General features: G+C 39.4%; 1 long non-coding RNA gene across 2 annotated transcripts; it reads right to left on the bottom strand.

The window, feature by feature from the left end:
* Window positions 1-7,912: 7,912 nt before the first annotated feature.
* On the bottom strand, window positions 7,913-11,469 carry LOC143848790 (uncharacterized). Of its 2 annotated transcripts, XR_013235477.1 has the most exons (3): window positions 11,021-11,469; window positions 8,256-8,328; window positions 7,913-8,129 (listed from the first exon to the last, which is right to left on the bottom strand). It is a non-coding gene; the product is annotated as an uncharacterized LOC143848790 (long non-coding RNA). The 2 variants fall into 2 exon arrangements; XR_013235476.1 differs by lacking the exon at window positions 8,256-8,328.
* Between the last annotated feature and the right edge of the window lie 4,595 nt (window positions 11,470-16,064).

Genomic DNA, 16,064 nt, shown 5'->3' with positions numbered 1-16,064 from the left:
ATCCGACTCCAAACCTCCATACTGATTTCCCGATCCAGGGAATCCCTTGACTCCTGAGATACATCTACTGAGGTACCCGTCAGTTTCTCCAAGCACTCAATCTCTGCCGCTCTAACTTCCTCCCAACGCGGATGACGAGCTCGCCGCTCCTCTTCCAGTAGGGGTGTTCGTTCGGTTATAACCGAACCGAATAGACCAAAATTTGGTAACCGAAATAATTTCGGTTATCAAATTTCGATAACCGAAACCGAACTGAAATTTCTGAAAACCGAAACGAGTAAAAATTCGGTTATAACTGAATAGTGGGAGAAAAAGAGGGAAAAAAGCAAAATCTCGGTTTGGATCGGAGGGCTAGGATCATCCTATCGAAATGATTTTTTGAGTACAGCCTAATAAAGTTGTGATTAATCAAATGGACGGTTTTGATCATCCTACGGAGTGCCAATATAGCACTTTTTTTTGAAAAAGTAATGGTTTTTATCTATAATTTCGGTTATTTTGTTAACCGATTTTTTTTTTGAGATAACCGAACTCGAACCTGAATAACCGAAACCGAACTGAAAAGGAAAAAAATCGAACCGAACCGACCAAACCAATTTGGTTCGGTTCAGTTATTCGGTTATAACTGAATAATGAACACCCCTATCTTCTAGGGCTTCCTTAAAGAAAGAAAGTTTATAGATTCTAACAAAGGCCTCTTTTGGGTCGGACTTCCTTGAAACCTTTAGAAGGCTGTCCTTGTTGGCCAGTGCATCCTTCTTAAATTGTTTCCATCGTCTCTTCTAAATTCCTATGGAAATTTTCTTAGGCGTTGGACATACTTTTGCCGCTATTGCTTCATCATATTGCAGGGCCCTAAGAAACTGTAAATCATCTATCTCAAATTTGACCGCCTTCCTCTTCCTAGAAGAAGAGCCAGAGTCGGACGACATGACAACTGAGGAGGCTTTGAAGGGCTTATCAAAGTCTTTGAGGAGGCGGCTAAAATTGGAGGCTAGGCTAGATTTTCTTGGTTCTTCTTTTCTTCCAGAACCCAAGAGATTTCTTTTAAATAGAGAAATACCTTCTTTTGTAGCTAATAGATAGTTCTCGTGACACACACCCCGCCCCTTCTGGACGACTTTATCTTTCTGAAACGAGGAGCCCTTTTTGGAGGGATTGACACGAAACATTTTGATGTGACTATTGATATCATTCAAGGCTTTAAACCTTCTTTATTCTTTTGGCTCTTAAAAAAGCAGTTTTTAATCTTGATCGCCTTTTCCACTGACAGGGGTTGTAGATTACGATAATCAGAAATATCTTTTCTGGAGGCTTTTCCAGTGAAAATACTAGATTTAGCTTTTAAGGGCTTCTGACACGGTCCTTCCCCAGGATTGACCGATTTTCCTTTCAATGATGGGGCTAAACTTTTTAGAGTTTCTGCTGGTTTCTCCATTTCCGAAGTAGAAGATAATTCAAATTTTGGGACATATTTGTCCAACGACTCTTTCGACTTGGAAATGACAGATTTACCCCCAGAGCCCGCCGGTAAAGGCCCACCCATGGGCGGTTCAACCACCGGTGGAGGATCAGCAGAGACATCAAAAGAAGGGGCCAAGGGGGGCTGAATCCCCTTCTGCTAAGGGATTATTAAAGGACATTAATGATTCATCCAGCATCTTAACTCTAACTGGATAAACCGTAGAATCTACGAGAAGGTTAATAAAGGATGATAAACAATTCCACAATAAAGTTAGAACCTTAACAGAAGCGAATTCCAAGTAGTGATCATGACTACCTGACATCGGAGTTTCCAGAACTTGTCCAAAGTGCTGACCCAAAGTCTCCACCGTGGAAAGAGACCGAGCATGAAGTGAGATATTAAAGAACTTAAGTCTCACGGTTCTTGCACTAGTATTTAAGGCAGGGGACCACGGTTGAAGGGAAACTAGGTATCCACCCAAAGCCTCACCTCCCCGCCGAAGAATGAAAGTAGCCTGGTTTTGGGACTCAAAGCAAAAGAACATCAATGAGGGACTAATGCAGAACGGTTTGCTTAGAAGCGGCAGAGCCCATTGTCTTTTTGCCCAGGACCAAACTTCTTCCAATAGGGACCTGTTTCTCAAGGAACATATCAAACAACTTTTTTTAAAGACGTCTTCCTATCACTAATCAGCTCGCTTGGGATAGTGAACACAGGGTTTTTTTCATCCACTATGGAGTGGATCGCGTTAGGTATCCATGACTTAACATCCTCTACCTTTTTGTTGTACTTCGGTTCCGAGTATGTAGGTATCCATGTTCTTTGCACCTTATTGTTCTTGATTTGTCATTAATCTTGGGAGATTACTGCATTTATTCCCTTGAATATTCGTACTTTGATTCTTTGCCATTATTTTCAATGGAGATAAGAGTGCAGCGCCACATGTCACACGAAACCATTACCCCTCAAATCACTGCATGGGATGCGAAGAGAGAGTACGAGAGTAGTGCAGGAAGGCATCTTGAAAGACCCCTGAATGTTGATATGACTCCAGAAAGTGCTATAAAAACTTGAGAAAATGCTATAAATACCCGAACCTATGATGGGTTTGAGGCCCTCACAAATCACATCTTTGATTTATCTTTTTACATGCAACCCTTGGCAACTTCGGGGACTTAGTTTAGCATAGTGTCCAAGATATCTTATTCACCCTCATCAATATATGCACTTCCCCCATCAACTGGTATCTTTTTCTCATTTCGTGTTCATCAAAGTTTCAAACAAAAAATTAATTTCCCACATGTATAGATGGACACCTTAGACTTCACAAACGTTGCCCAATATTCCAAACTAAACTGGGCTGAATTTGCCCTCATTTACGGAATCACGGTGAATCCGCACTGGAATTTGCCCTCATTTACAGAATCACTGTGAATCTGCATTGGAATTGGCCCTCGTTTACGGAATCTCTGTGAATCTGCACCGCTTCTTTAAGTGAATCAAGAATGTCCTACTAATAGAGGAGTTCATGACCAATCAGAACAGCAGCGAGAATGTTGGATACTCATCGCAATAACTTGGATGAATTTGGCTCCCCTCTCTGCTTTCCAAAGTGTATTGATGGACGCCTATGATCCTGTCGGGGTTCCACTCAAAAGCAAATAGCCCCACATCGGATAAGTGAATTGGATGAGGATGGGTTATAAGGGAATGGGCACCCTCCCTCTAATGGCTAGCTTTTGGGGGTGAGTTCTACCCGGTTAAATTCCCAACAGATCCTTTGCTTTACATGAAGCAACGTACCTATATAGTCAGACGAGTCTGCTTTCAAATGTTTACCTGAAATGGATGAAGAAGTGAGATAACTGAAAAATGGAGGTGATGGGGTGTAAAAATTCCAGCCTCTCAGAGGCCGCCACCTGTCCTGGAGTAGGTGAACTCCAGCCTCTCAGAGGCCGCCACCTGTCCTGGAGTAGGTGAACTCCAGCCTCTCACAGGCCGCCACCTGTCCTCGCACAGGTCATCTCACGTCACCACGATTTCCCCTATAAATAGGGGTTCAAAGCTCAAACCAATGGGTAATTCAAAAAACCCTCTCCACCCCAAAACTCTTAAGACAAGCTCTGCACTCCTGCTCATACTAACTTGAGTGTCGAAGGGCCTGTCCGGAGTAAAACCCGGGTTGGTCTTCTGACCTCGCTTGCCTTGTGCAGGACTCAGCCCTCATAGCAGGACTCAGCCACTTCGCTCCCCTTCACTCCGGTCCCTCAGGACTCAGCTCCTCTGGTCATCCAGCTCAGCTCTTACGTCACTGTCGTACCTGTTACCGATTTTCGGTCTAACAGGAGGTATAGAACCGGAAAGTAATATTGACCAGAAAATAGTTAGTTTAGGATGGACAGAGATTCTGAAATAAAATAGACGAGCGGGATGACATGCTTCATCTTCTAGGTATTCTTGTTCTTCCTGTTGATGTCCGAGGCCCTAAACACTGTGGAACAGGATGTTCTCATAAAACTGTGACGATAAATTACTAAACTGCGAAGAAATAGTTTTTGAGGTTAAATTCCTGTCTCCTCTATCTAGGAGTAGAGGGAAACCCCAAGCAACTTTGTTCACCGGAGAGAAGGATGACATGATTGACACGGAGGAATCAGAGAAATAGGGGGGAAGAGGAAGACGGGACCTTTGAATTATGATGCCAAGTTTCAAATTTGATGGAGTTGAGATAGGGCGAATGGCAAAATATGTAAAAGAGGACGGCGGTCAAGAAGATTATAGTTTGATGATATTGGGTAAGGGTGAAGAAGAAAATAAGGTGGGAGAGGACTTTTGTATATTAAGGAGGTAGGAGTAGAAAAATACGATGGAGGTGAGACACATCAACATCTGACGCATTGAAAAAATGGATTCCACTTGTGCCTGAGCATTTCATCGATGACATCTTGTAAAACTACTTTTAAGTTGCGCGATCAAATCATAAGCATGTGATTGAACAAATTAAACACGAGAAGAGATCTGGCATACATACCTCCTTGTAGAACTTTTGGTCCTTAGTAGAAACGAGGCGTTCGAACCCAAGATGATATCACTTGTCTGCAAAATGAAGGATGTTATGGGCGGTCATCTACTCTCTCCGCTTCCTTATGTGTATTCTAATGGAAAGAAATACAACCTTATATGTGAGAGCAGGGACCAATCCCGTATTTATAATAACATAAAGGAAACCCTAGAGCCTACCCATTACGGACTCTTGTTCCTCAAATAAGCCCACAAACCTTCTTAGGCTTACAACGGGCCCACACATTATTAACCCATTACCATACCCCTTCCAATGTGATCCCACGTGGCTAAGGTACTCCCGGCTCAAACCTTATTGACCACTAACTGCATATGAGCCGAGCTGGATTACTCTTTACCATAATCAAACATTCTCTACAATCCAGTTTTACAAAAGCTAAAATATGTACTATGCAGGTCCATAAAAAATCTTACACATCTTGCTCATCAGGGTGCTGGCCATAGCCTTGTTGGAACTTATAAATTGTTGCTCCACAACTTTCATGAAATCGCTAGCCTTATTAGTTTGATCTAAAAGGGTAGTTCGGTCTTTTTTTGGTACGGCTAAAACTAACATGCCAATTGTAGAAAATCGACCATGAATGGTAATTTTGGAATCTTTTGAGTTGCAGTCAATTCTATAAAGTTTTCACATCAAGGACCTATAATCTGACTCATTTGATGGAGTTTGTTATCAAGTACACCCACCAAACTGGAAAAAAAACAAAAAATGATGGGATGTGATTGAAAATCTTTTGGTGGGCCCATATGAACCAACGCCCATTATTGATTTTTTGTGGGTTCCACGTGTCATATCCAGTTTCAGAGTCTTATCAAGTGATGGGATATGTTGGCTCGACATCATCCCTCCTAACGTAAGTGTGACGAAATGATGATTGATTTAGTTAAGGGTGATGATATATTCACTCTGTTTTAACTTGAGACAGCCCCATCCAGTGTAAAAGAGTAGTCATGAGAACACCTAGAGGGGTGAATATATTACTGTTAGTGCCCTTTTGAAATTCGTCCCGCCCGATCTCTATTTTCCAATCCATTCGGACGTGGAATGAGTCATTTAATAGAGAAAGGTCTACAGCTGAGATTAAAAAAGAGACTTGGCAACTCAAAATCTGGATACTAATAAGGGCAAATGATATCATAATGGTACTCTACCCATACTTTTCTAAGGAAAATAACCATGGGAAATAAAATTCCAAGGTTTGTGGTTTTTCTTTGAAAACACCCGAAAATTTCAATTTTGGGAAAAAAATTCATGGAAAATGAGTTTACCAAATGCTGTGAAAGTGAAACTCACACCTTGAAAAATACATTGTTTCAATTACCAAAATGCTATCAGAACCAATTTAAAAAGTAAATTGTGTATAGTGCCATTGTTGAAAGGGAGATGTGGAAATATCAGGAGCCTTTAAAATTTGTAGAGAGTAGAGTGCCGTTATGAAAACTCATGGAGACATTACTGTAGCTACTATTATCAAAACAAGTGAGTAGTGGTAATAAAACTGATATTTATGCCCCTTTTCATTCTGCGGACACCTGCATTTAAACCTCTTGACAGGTTAAAATGGGTTACCGGTTACAACAAAAACAGTAGTTATAAAATGACACAAATACCCTTTCAATGAAACCCCTCTTTCATCTTTCTCTCACGATCAAAATCTCTAACCCTAGTTTCCTCATTCTCTCACACAGAGCCCAAATCTAGAACCTCTCTCTCTCTCTCTCTCTCTCTCTCTCTCTCTCTCTCTCTCTCTCTCTCTCTCTCTCCAATAACTTTCTTTCTTCAATCTATCGTCAGTAGTAGCAGTTTTTCTTTGAGAGCAGAGAAAGGTTTCTTCTTCTAAGCAAAGTCGTAACCCTCGCCATGGACACGACCATTTCTGGCCAAGCAGGAGAAACCCAAGGCGAAGATGCGATCCTTTGCCTTCAGGCCTAAAAGCTTCCCTCCAAGACCCCTCCAACAAACTAGACCCCACATGCTCTGATCCCTCCACCTTGATCCATGAATTAACAAAATTCTATTACCAAGGGAACCTCCTCAAGGTCATCAACGCCATGAGATAGCTCAAAATAAGGCAAGGCAACACCTTTAGTGCAGAATTTGTGTATTTCTATACCTTTGCTCATATCCTTTTTTATTGAGTTTACAATTTAAATTTTTGGAGGTTGTGAATGTGAATTCAATCCCTAACAGAATTCTGATTGTTGTTGAGTCAACTCCATCCGGATTGAATTTGTGCCAAGAAATCAAGTTTAAAACCCGAAAGTTTCACGTTTGAATAGTTTGTCCTCAATTTCGGTGTCAAGGAATTATTTTTGCAGATTTTTTTTCTCTGAATTGGATGCCTTACAATTGGTTATAGAGCTGCCAGAAATTGAATTGTTGAAAAGTCAAGACAAAACTGGAACAGGACAGCTCACAATTGTAGTATTTCCATTGAGGCTATTGAATGCCATGTCTTATATTTGAAGGTTGATACTGTTGTATATTAGAGAGTGTGTGCCTGTTGATGTATCTCAGAGCATACCAAATAGAGTTGTACGCCTTATGCATGAATTAGACAACGTACTTTTGGTTACATATTGCAAATGTGTGGAGGAGGCGAATTTGGTTTTCGAGCGGATGCTTGAAAGAGATGTGATTTCTTGGAGCACAATGATAGCAGGTCATGCTCAGAACGGACGCATTCAAGAAGCTCTAGAACTATTCGAATCCATGACAGCTTTCGAATCGAAACAGTATCTCTTTACCGGTGGGTGTTTTGTTTGCTTGAAGCCATGCTGGTTTGGTTGAAAATGGATGGTACTATTTTCGATCGAAGAAGATGAAGAGACTTTACGGTAGCATGGTTGATCTTCTCGGAAGGGCATCAAAGCTCGAAGAAGTGGTGAAATTCATCCATGGAATGGAATGTAAACTGGATTCTATTATTTGAGATCTCTCCTCGGATTAAGGGATAAGAAAAGAGCCTGGTTGTAGTTGGATTGAACTTTAAAGGAAGATCCATGTCTTTATTTTAGGAGATAAACCACATACACAAATAAATATTATCAATAGAATTGAACATATTGATCTGTAGGATTAGAGAGGTGAGTTATGTACCTGATACGAATTTGTTCATATCAAATAGAACATGTTTATTAAAGTATATGCTTTCATTATGGAAGTAGCTATTTGGAATTTGGCTATCTTTTTAGAACAAGTCATCGTCCAAAACACCATCCTCTTTGATGCTTTTGTAATTCAAGTGGATCTTTAGCTCAAAACGGGCAGAGTACTTGAGAAATATGTCTCAAGAAGATGGTGGTTCGAATCCACCAAGATCCGTAAATTTGCACCGATTTGATTCATTTTCAACACATTGCGAGAATTCAAATCATTTAATTGATGAAAATCTAAAAGTAAATTGGAAGGTATTTCAATAATAATGACCCCATGGGGTGATTTACATAATAAAATGGTCACACACTACAAAATCATTGATATATTCGAGAAGTGCTCGAATCAATGAGTGACACTTTGATGGTAAAAAAAAAAACCAAGGCTTCAGATTTGAATGAGTGGCACTTCGATCTTCTAAGGTTCCTACAAAATAATTCATGAAAACACATCAATGCCCTTTTAAAAAGGAAAGAAAAACTCATTTTGGGGTCATGACAAAAGAAAAACTCATTATGGGGTCATTAAGGGGTCATGACAAAAGATTCTTACCTTTCCTACAATATGACAAAAAAGAACCTCCGCAAAGAGTTTGGGGGAGGGGTATATAGAAAAAAAACTCCATCTGCGGCAAAGAAAATCTTAAATACATCACATTATTAAATTTCATAAGTTGCCCTTGCAAGCAATATAAGCAACTTACCATTTGCTAATTGTTCCCAAATCCAATAGTTTCATTAGGAAAAGTGCCCACTTCAGAAATGCCAATTTCAGTTCCAGCCCCAATTGGAACGGGCATAGAAAAATAAGCTGTTGAAGCGGTACCTACGGTTTGTCTAGGACATGTACGACTGTTATGGCCTATGCCTTCGCATTTACTACATCTTCTTGTTGCTTCCACAATCTCGAATGATGCAGGGTCTCATCTTGTGGTGCTGATTGTCTTTCGACTCTTTGATGTTGGTGGACATCCTCTCGGATTTTGAACATTAGGTTCGTGAAGCATAGGTGTAGAAGTGTTCACTACCTGAGAAAAGTTGATTTAAAACAATCTCTTGTTGAGAGGTGAGCCATTTTGGGTATTCATGTTGCAAGCTCTCAACTATTTTTTTCATTTGTTCTTCTCGATTGTTTTTAAAACAATTCATATCATCGATTTCTCGATCATCTATTCGCCATTGTGAGTGGACATCGCTTGGATACAATACCTTACGTTCATCCAATAAATATCTTATCTTGTGCGCACAAGGAAGCCCCATGGTAGCCGTAAAGTGATTCATGCATGTGCGCAAAGTTGAATTAGTTGTAGCCAACTCAAATTGTTCGAAAAGCTTATCCAATGCAAAAACGGATACATGATAACGAGCTCACGGAAAAAGGTGATACGCAACTTATGAGGAACTTTAATCTTTTCTGCTGAAAGCTGGGTTTTGATTTCTTGAAACTGGTTTTCAATAGCTAGACATAGTTTCCTTTTAACCAAATAAAAGTCACAAGTTGAAAGTTGTAAGTATTTTTTAACTTGCAAATGAGCACCTTCTACCCTTGAAGTAACACGGTTCCAAAGTGAAGATGCTCATCTGTCCATGCCTTTACAAAATATTCTTTATAAGGAAGCCTAGTGTTCGAAGTATAATTGATAGCAATCACCTTCTCTTTAAACTTATCTTAAAATCATTTCCAAGCTTCAAGATCTGCATTTTCGGTTGGAGAGTTTATCAAAGTATTCCAACCAGATAAAAATTCCTCCCAATTGTCACCATCTTGAAAATGACGTTTACATTTCGACGGAATATTTTTATCAATATGCCATACACACTAAAGATTAATAGATCTTGGAAATACAATCTGTATGGCTTTCATCAAGGCCAACTCCCTGTCTGTTACAAATACTATTTGTTGAGAAACACCCCCAGCATGTCATCAAGCATTTCCAAAGCCCATACATAATCTTATGTTTCCTCTTTCGGTAGAAATGCAAAGCATGAATAAAATGAAGAACTAAAGCATGTCATTCCAACAACATCAAATAATGGCATCTTGTATTTATTGGTCTTATCGGTGCAATCCATCATAAAAACATTAGAGTATCTTTTGCTCAATATTATCTATTGAGGGCGAGCGAAAAATAAATGTGTCAAACGACCTTCTTCTTCATTTTTAAGATTGTAGTAGAAACTACCATTGGCAAGTTCATCTACTAAAGCTTGGATTGGGGTATGACCTGCTAGTATCTCTTTACGAACCTTGGCAATACAGTTGTAGACATATCTTGATATTGATAAAAATTGTGGATTACTTTGCTTAAGAGAAGAAAGCATTTGGCGTGGTTGTATACCAGCAATAGTCATTTCCTTAATTCACAAAGCCTCTTCTTTTGAAAGCCGACGACTGGAGGGATGACCTGAGATGTCTTCTGAAGCTTTATGGTTGTGCTCCAAATTTTTTATGTTGAGTATCCACGAACCATTGCTGATATTTCTACCATCAATTCTAAATGGACAATTTATCAAGTGTGAGCAACTGTCCTTGTGATGAAGATTATCTGGAATCTTACGAGTATTTCTATAAATACCTCCTCTATCACATCCAATGATAACTTTCTTGTCTTTTTCGATTTCTTAATGCTTATAATGTACCCTTGGGATTTTGCAAAATTGGACACATGCTGAAGAAGCTCTTCTCGATTTTCAAACTTCATCTTTAGAGGTAGAAGCATTTCCATATTCTTAGGGCATTCTTCTTGGCTTTGAAAATCCATCATAGGAAAAAATATATATATGTTATAGAGTGAACAAAATTGTTAGTGAGTTAGATTAAAATGAATAGCACATGCTACGTGGCTACAAACGCATCGACTTAAAAGCAATTGATGCAATTCTTCTTGGGAATAAAAAAGAAGATAAAAGCCACATAAGTATTATGTACAAACAAAACAATTTAACACTTCTCTTAATCTATAATTACTATTTGTATATTAAGCAGAGATCAAAGAATACTATTAAAGCAAATCAGAAAACAAAATCCTATAAACAACCTAATTTTATTTATCAGCTAACTTCACAACTAAAATCATTAAGTCATTTCCAATCTAATAACTTGTTGTTAATAACGAAATTTCACAGTGATAAATAACTAAGCTTGCAGCCATTAATTAACAGCCAAACCAATATCTAACCCAACAAGAAGAAAATCTAATCCCTCTGGTGCATTTCACCAAACACTTGAGAAGCGAATCTAATCGCCCAAAATGAAAAACTCCCACTTCATAGTCATTGGATATTTTCACAGTCAGAGAGAGAGAGAGAGAGGCATACCTCTGATGGTGGGCAAAGGTTTCAAATGTTGTTTGCAAAACAATGATGATGGGAGCGTCTTCTTTCGATTTGAGCTTAGAGAAAGAGAGAGAGCATGAAGCTCTCGATTTTGGTCGTGCGAGAGAAAGAGGTAACGAGAGTTACATATATTGGATGCAAATTTGGGGCGAGAGAATGCGGAAACTAGGGTTAGAGATTCTGATTGTGAGAGAGAGATGGAATTAGGGTTTCATTGAAGGGTATTCACGTCATTGTAGAACTACTGTTTTTGTTGTAACCGAGAACCCATTTCAGCCGGTCAAAAGATTTAAATGCGGGTGTCCGCAGAATGATAAGGGGTGTAAATTATCAGCCCCCAATCCTAAAGAGTCCTTATGGTTGCACCAAAAGTGGAAAAATAAAAGTAACGGACATACTTTCCTTTTCCAAGCATTGTTTGGGAAAATCACCATCGGAAACCCCAACAAGTGGATCTTAGAGCTTAACAATTCAAATATTTTTGCACTTTCGTATAGAAATAGCAAAAACTTGTGGCCTGGGATGCAGATAACATTTGGAAAATTACTAGGGGTGCAACTTGGGTCGGGCTCAACCCGAACCCAATGGGTTCAACCCGATTTTGGCTCGGGTTGGGTTGGGAAAGGACAACCCGATTTAATTTCGGGTTGGGTTATGGTTGAGGCCTTGGCAACCCGACCCGACATGAACCCGACCTTCATCCTCTAATTTATCTTGTTTTTCTTTGGGTTATTGTATTTTTCCATTTGGCACAATGTGAACCCGAACCAACCCGACTCAACCCGACCCGATTTCGGTTTAGATGGGTTGGGTTAAGGTTGAAAGATTTAGAGGCAGGTTGGGTTAGGGGGTTAGGGTTTACCATCCTGAACCCAAGGTTCAGGTTGGGTTGGGTTAGGTTAAGGTTGAGGGAATGCTATCTCGGGTTGGCCTCAACCCAATCCAACCTGACCCGAGTTGCACCCCTAAAAATTACAGAGTAGAAAAAATTGCCTTTCACATGGATCTAAGTCTCCTGCCAGTACAGATTTGACACTCACGGTTCATGGGCTCCATGGGTAAACTAGTTGGATTTTGTTAGCCAATGCTTTATACAATTGATTATCACATCTCTATCACTGTCCCATCGCATGAGTGATTTAGTACGCCAAGCAAGCATTGGAAGACGAAAAGATAGTCAAGTAATTTGCATGTGATGGGAATTGTTCGTTTGCTCCGCATAGAGAATGTGAGTTAGTATACTCAGTATTTGTCCAGCGACAGCGCCAGGGGCGATGGCACTTGAAAGGGAAGGGGGACAATTGCCCCCCTTAATTTTTTTGGGAAAAAAAATATACCTTTATTTTTTAATATTTTTTTAATACTTACCCCCCTTGTGCAAAATTTCTGGCATCGCCCTGGCCACCGGGATTGTAGATAGTCGCCACATGTTCTTTGCTACCGTTTGACGGCAAAGCTTGTGTATAAGATTTTGTGGATAGATTTGTTTTGAATAAATGAACGTAATTTTATATGTGTAATCCTAATCCTTGAAGATCGGAACCCAAAATCCTTAGCCTTGATTTACTGGCAAGGGGAGATGATATTTTCACCCCCTCTGCAATACGCATTCACCCTCCTAATAACGTGAACAGTGGGCAACTTTAACACTTTTTGACGTCAAATCACATTAAAAGGGGGGCGAATGCGTACTGCAGTGGGGTGAAAATATCATCACCCTAAACGTCTCTCTCTCTCTTCTCCTTATTGTCAAAACTAGAGTTTGCAGAGCATTTATAGAGATAAATCACCTCTTTATCTGTAAATCCTTTTTTTGGTATATACATTGAAAACTTGCTTCTTTATGGATCCTACTTAAATTATCTAACAATTAATCCATTTATGTTATACAAAGAAACCCAAACGTGGCGCAACTCACCTAATTGCACCCCAAAAATCTTCACATGAACCATTCCATATCTTATTTAAATAATCTAACAATTAATCCATTTTTGTTTTAAAAAGAAACCAAACCTGTGGCAACTCAACTAATTAAAGCCCATCATTCCATATCGTATGAGAATTAGAACTTAAATGTTGGGAAAGTTACCTTATTTCCGACCCACGGTGGTTGCTTGGGTAGGAAGGCAAAGGCAACAATAGAGATTTCTATTTTTAGCTTTTGGGGAAAACTAAACTATAAAAAGCGAAGTGTTGTTCTCTTGGGTTGCGGCAAAGCAAGACGTCTTTAGTGTGTCGGCTGCCAAAGGAGAGAGAAGAAAAAAGAGAGAAAGGGAGAAGAGGTTTTCATCTCGGGGTTTTCTATTAGGTTCTTTTTCGGGTTTATCTCTCCCATTATCTCTTGTGTACGGTCTTGGGTGTGAGAAGCAAGGAAAAGGTTGTGGGTTTGAGATTAATCCATTGTACTCCTTGTATATTGTTTTCTCATAGTGGAAGATCGTGTTTCTTGCTTGTTAATTTTATCTTTTTCGTCTAATTTGTGCACGATCGGATCGGTCTGCCAGGTGGGTTTTCTCAACATTAAATAACCATAGAAATTTAATAGAAAACTAATTCTATAAGAAACTGATTTATTTTTAACAAACTTTCTCTTAAATTTAAGGTCGGTTTCACCAAAACTATTACCCTTATTAGGGCTGCAACTCGGGTCGGGCGGGTCGGGTTTTGGAGAACCCAACCCTACCCGAGAAATATCTCGGGTCGGGTCGGGTCGGGTTTTTTTTCGGAAAACCCACGATTCCCAAACCCGGCCCTACCCATGATAAATCTCGGGTTGGGTCGGGTCGGGTCGGGTTTTTTCACGTTAACGCAATTTTTTAAAGAAAATTCTTGTTTGGCAAGGCAACTCAACTCATAGAAGTAGAAATTACACTCACATTACACTTGAATCAAACAATGCCGTAATCAAACAATGTTGTAATTACAATCAAACAATGCTGAATCAAACGCTTGAATCAACTCAACTCATAGAAGCAGAAATTACACTCACATACAATAACAGTGGGTGCATGGGTTTTCACTTTTAACTTTTAACTAACAATAGAAAAAAATGTACATACTATAACTTATGTAACTCGGGTCGGGTCGGATCGGGCTCCTTCAAACCCGGCTCGACCCGAGATTCATGCGGGCTTTTGAATGCTCAATCCGGCTCGACCCGAAACCCATGAAACCTGAACCCAACCCAGGTTATTTTCGGGTCGGGTCGATGCGGGTCGGGTAAAACCCGGCTCGAGTTGCAGCCCTAACCCTTATGAGTGCATGTGGAAATCATTTCCCTTTAGTTTTTAAAAATGAGGGCTACTAGCAAAACGGGATTCCGTTTATGTCGTAACACATGCAAAAAGACAAAGAAATGAGCACGAAACCAACCAAAATGCCAAACACACCTTCAACTTTCGTCATTGTCTTACAATAATTACATTTTGGTGAGCCTTCTTTTTAAGCTCAACCGAGGCAACCCGGTGGCTGGTCTCTCCAAATGTCTTGACAATAAATAAATTGATTTACTTGGTTTACTACCCGGTCATAAAACGGGTTCCCCCAACATTACTCGGTTTCGTGCCCGGTCATATAACCACTTCACCCTTCCTTCCCTGCTTTTTCCCAAAAAATTTTGGTCATTATAATTCCAACAACATTCAATCATGTTTATCCTCAAACCAAACAGCCACTTAACAGCATTCGTTTCAAACTGTGCTTACCCTATTTTTTTGGGGGGAAGTGATACATTTATCTCTTTTTTTTACTTGGGACAGTCGCCTCTCGCATATTTATGAGTACTCTTTTGCCGTAGAGGGGGTTGTCTCAAGTAAAAATAAATAAATCAAATATACCATTTTCCTTTTTCTTTTTTGAAGTGACTTGAAAAGGCATGATTATTATAAAAAACCTGTGATCAGTATTAACTATTAACCACTTGAAAAAAGGCAACCCAATTATTTTAATAAGGGTTTTGCTAACGGGTGCCCTAACGTGCGTTGGAAATGATATTTTACAATCATTTTACACTGTTTGATAAAAATACTTGTATTCTATGTATTTATTATCAAAAGATGTGTAACATATCATTTCCAATGCACCTTAACGGGTGCCCTAAGGGCACTCGTTAGCAAAACCCTCTAAAATTTACGAACTTTTCTTTAAAAAAAATACCACGCTCTCTAAAATTTATTCTACTTAATTATTCTAAAAAGTAACTTCTTTGTTAGAAATATTCTCATAATAATTTCAGTAATGTGAATGACTGAATGTGCACTACTTTCAATCGGGGTTGCACAAAAGCCAGGGAGGCTTAATGATTTTGATTGGCATTTGGGTGCAATGTCAACAAAATTCCCTGTTTGGTTGCCAATATAGCATTGAACACCTTGGAGACTCCCAAGGATGTTACCTGGGTAATTATTGTATGTCAAATGATGTGGCATTCTTGTCCCTCTTTATAACCTCTAAGCCAAAATCTACAAAAAGGTGAAATTTTGCTTGAGATTTTTTGAGAATGGTACTCTCTCTCTCTCTCTCTCTCTCTCTCTCTCTCTCTCTCTCTCTCTCTCTCTCTCTCTATATATATATATATATATATATATATATATATATATATATAATGACAGTGCCATGCACCAAACACTAAGGGTTTCCGACAGTGTTCAGCCATACATACAACAATGATGTTCTAACCTTTAACTCATCGAAGTGTAGTCGGCAATTGACTGAACTACTTGTAGTACTCAGTGTCATGGGAATAAGTCTCGGTGAATGCCGGAGGACGAGAGGATTAGAAGAACAATTGCAGACGAAAAAAAAAAAAACCAGTAAAAAAAAAAAAAGAAGGATATAATTGCTTTGTGGATTATACGCCGCCCTTAATGAGTTATGTAGTCAATTCATTTAGGGGCCGTTTGGATACGCGAATTTTAGAATCCAGGTTTTTAGTTTGAAAACAATGTAAAAGAGGGTTCATGATCAGGCAGCTGTGTGCTGTCCTGGCAGCGTTCCTTGGATTTTAAGCAAGAAAATCAGGTTTTAA

The sequence above is a fragment of the Tasmannia lanceolata genome, unplaced genomic scaffold (genome assembly GCF_043159265.1).
Source record: "Tasmannia lanceolata isolate RefF3 unplaced genomic scaffold, GAP_Taslan_0.1 ptg000016l, whole genome shotgun sequence".
NCBI classification, from domain to species: Eukaryota; Viridiplantae; Streptophyta; class Magnoliopsida; order Canellales; family Winteraceae; genus Tasmannia; species Tasmannia lanceolata.
The sequence above is the reverse complement of the archived record's forward strand: the minus strand, read 5'-3'. Positions and strand labels throughout refer to the sequence as shown.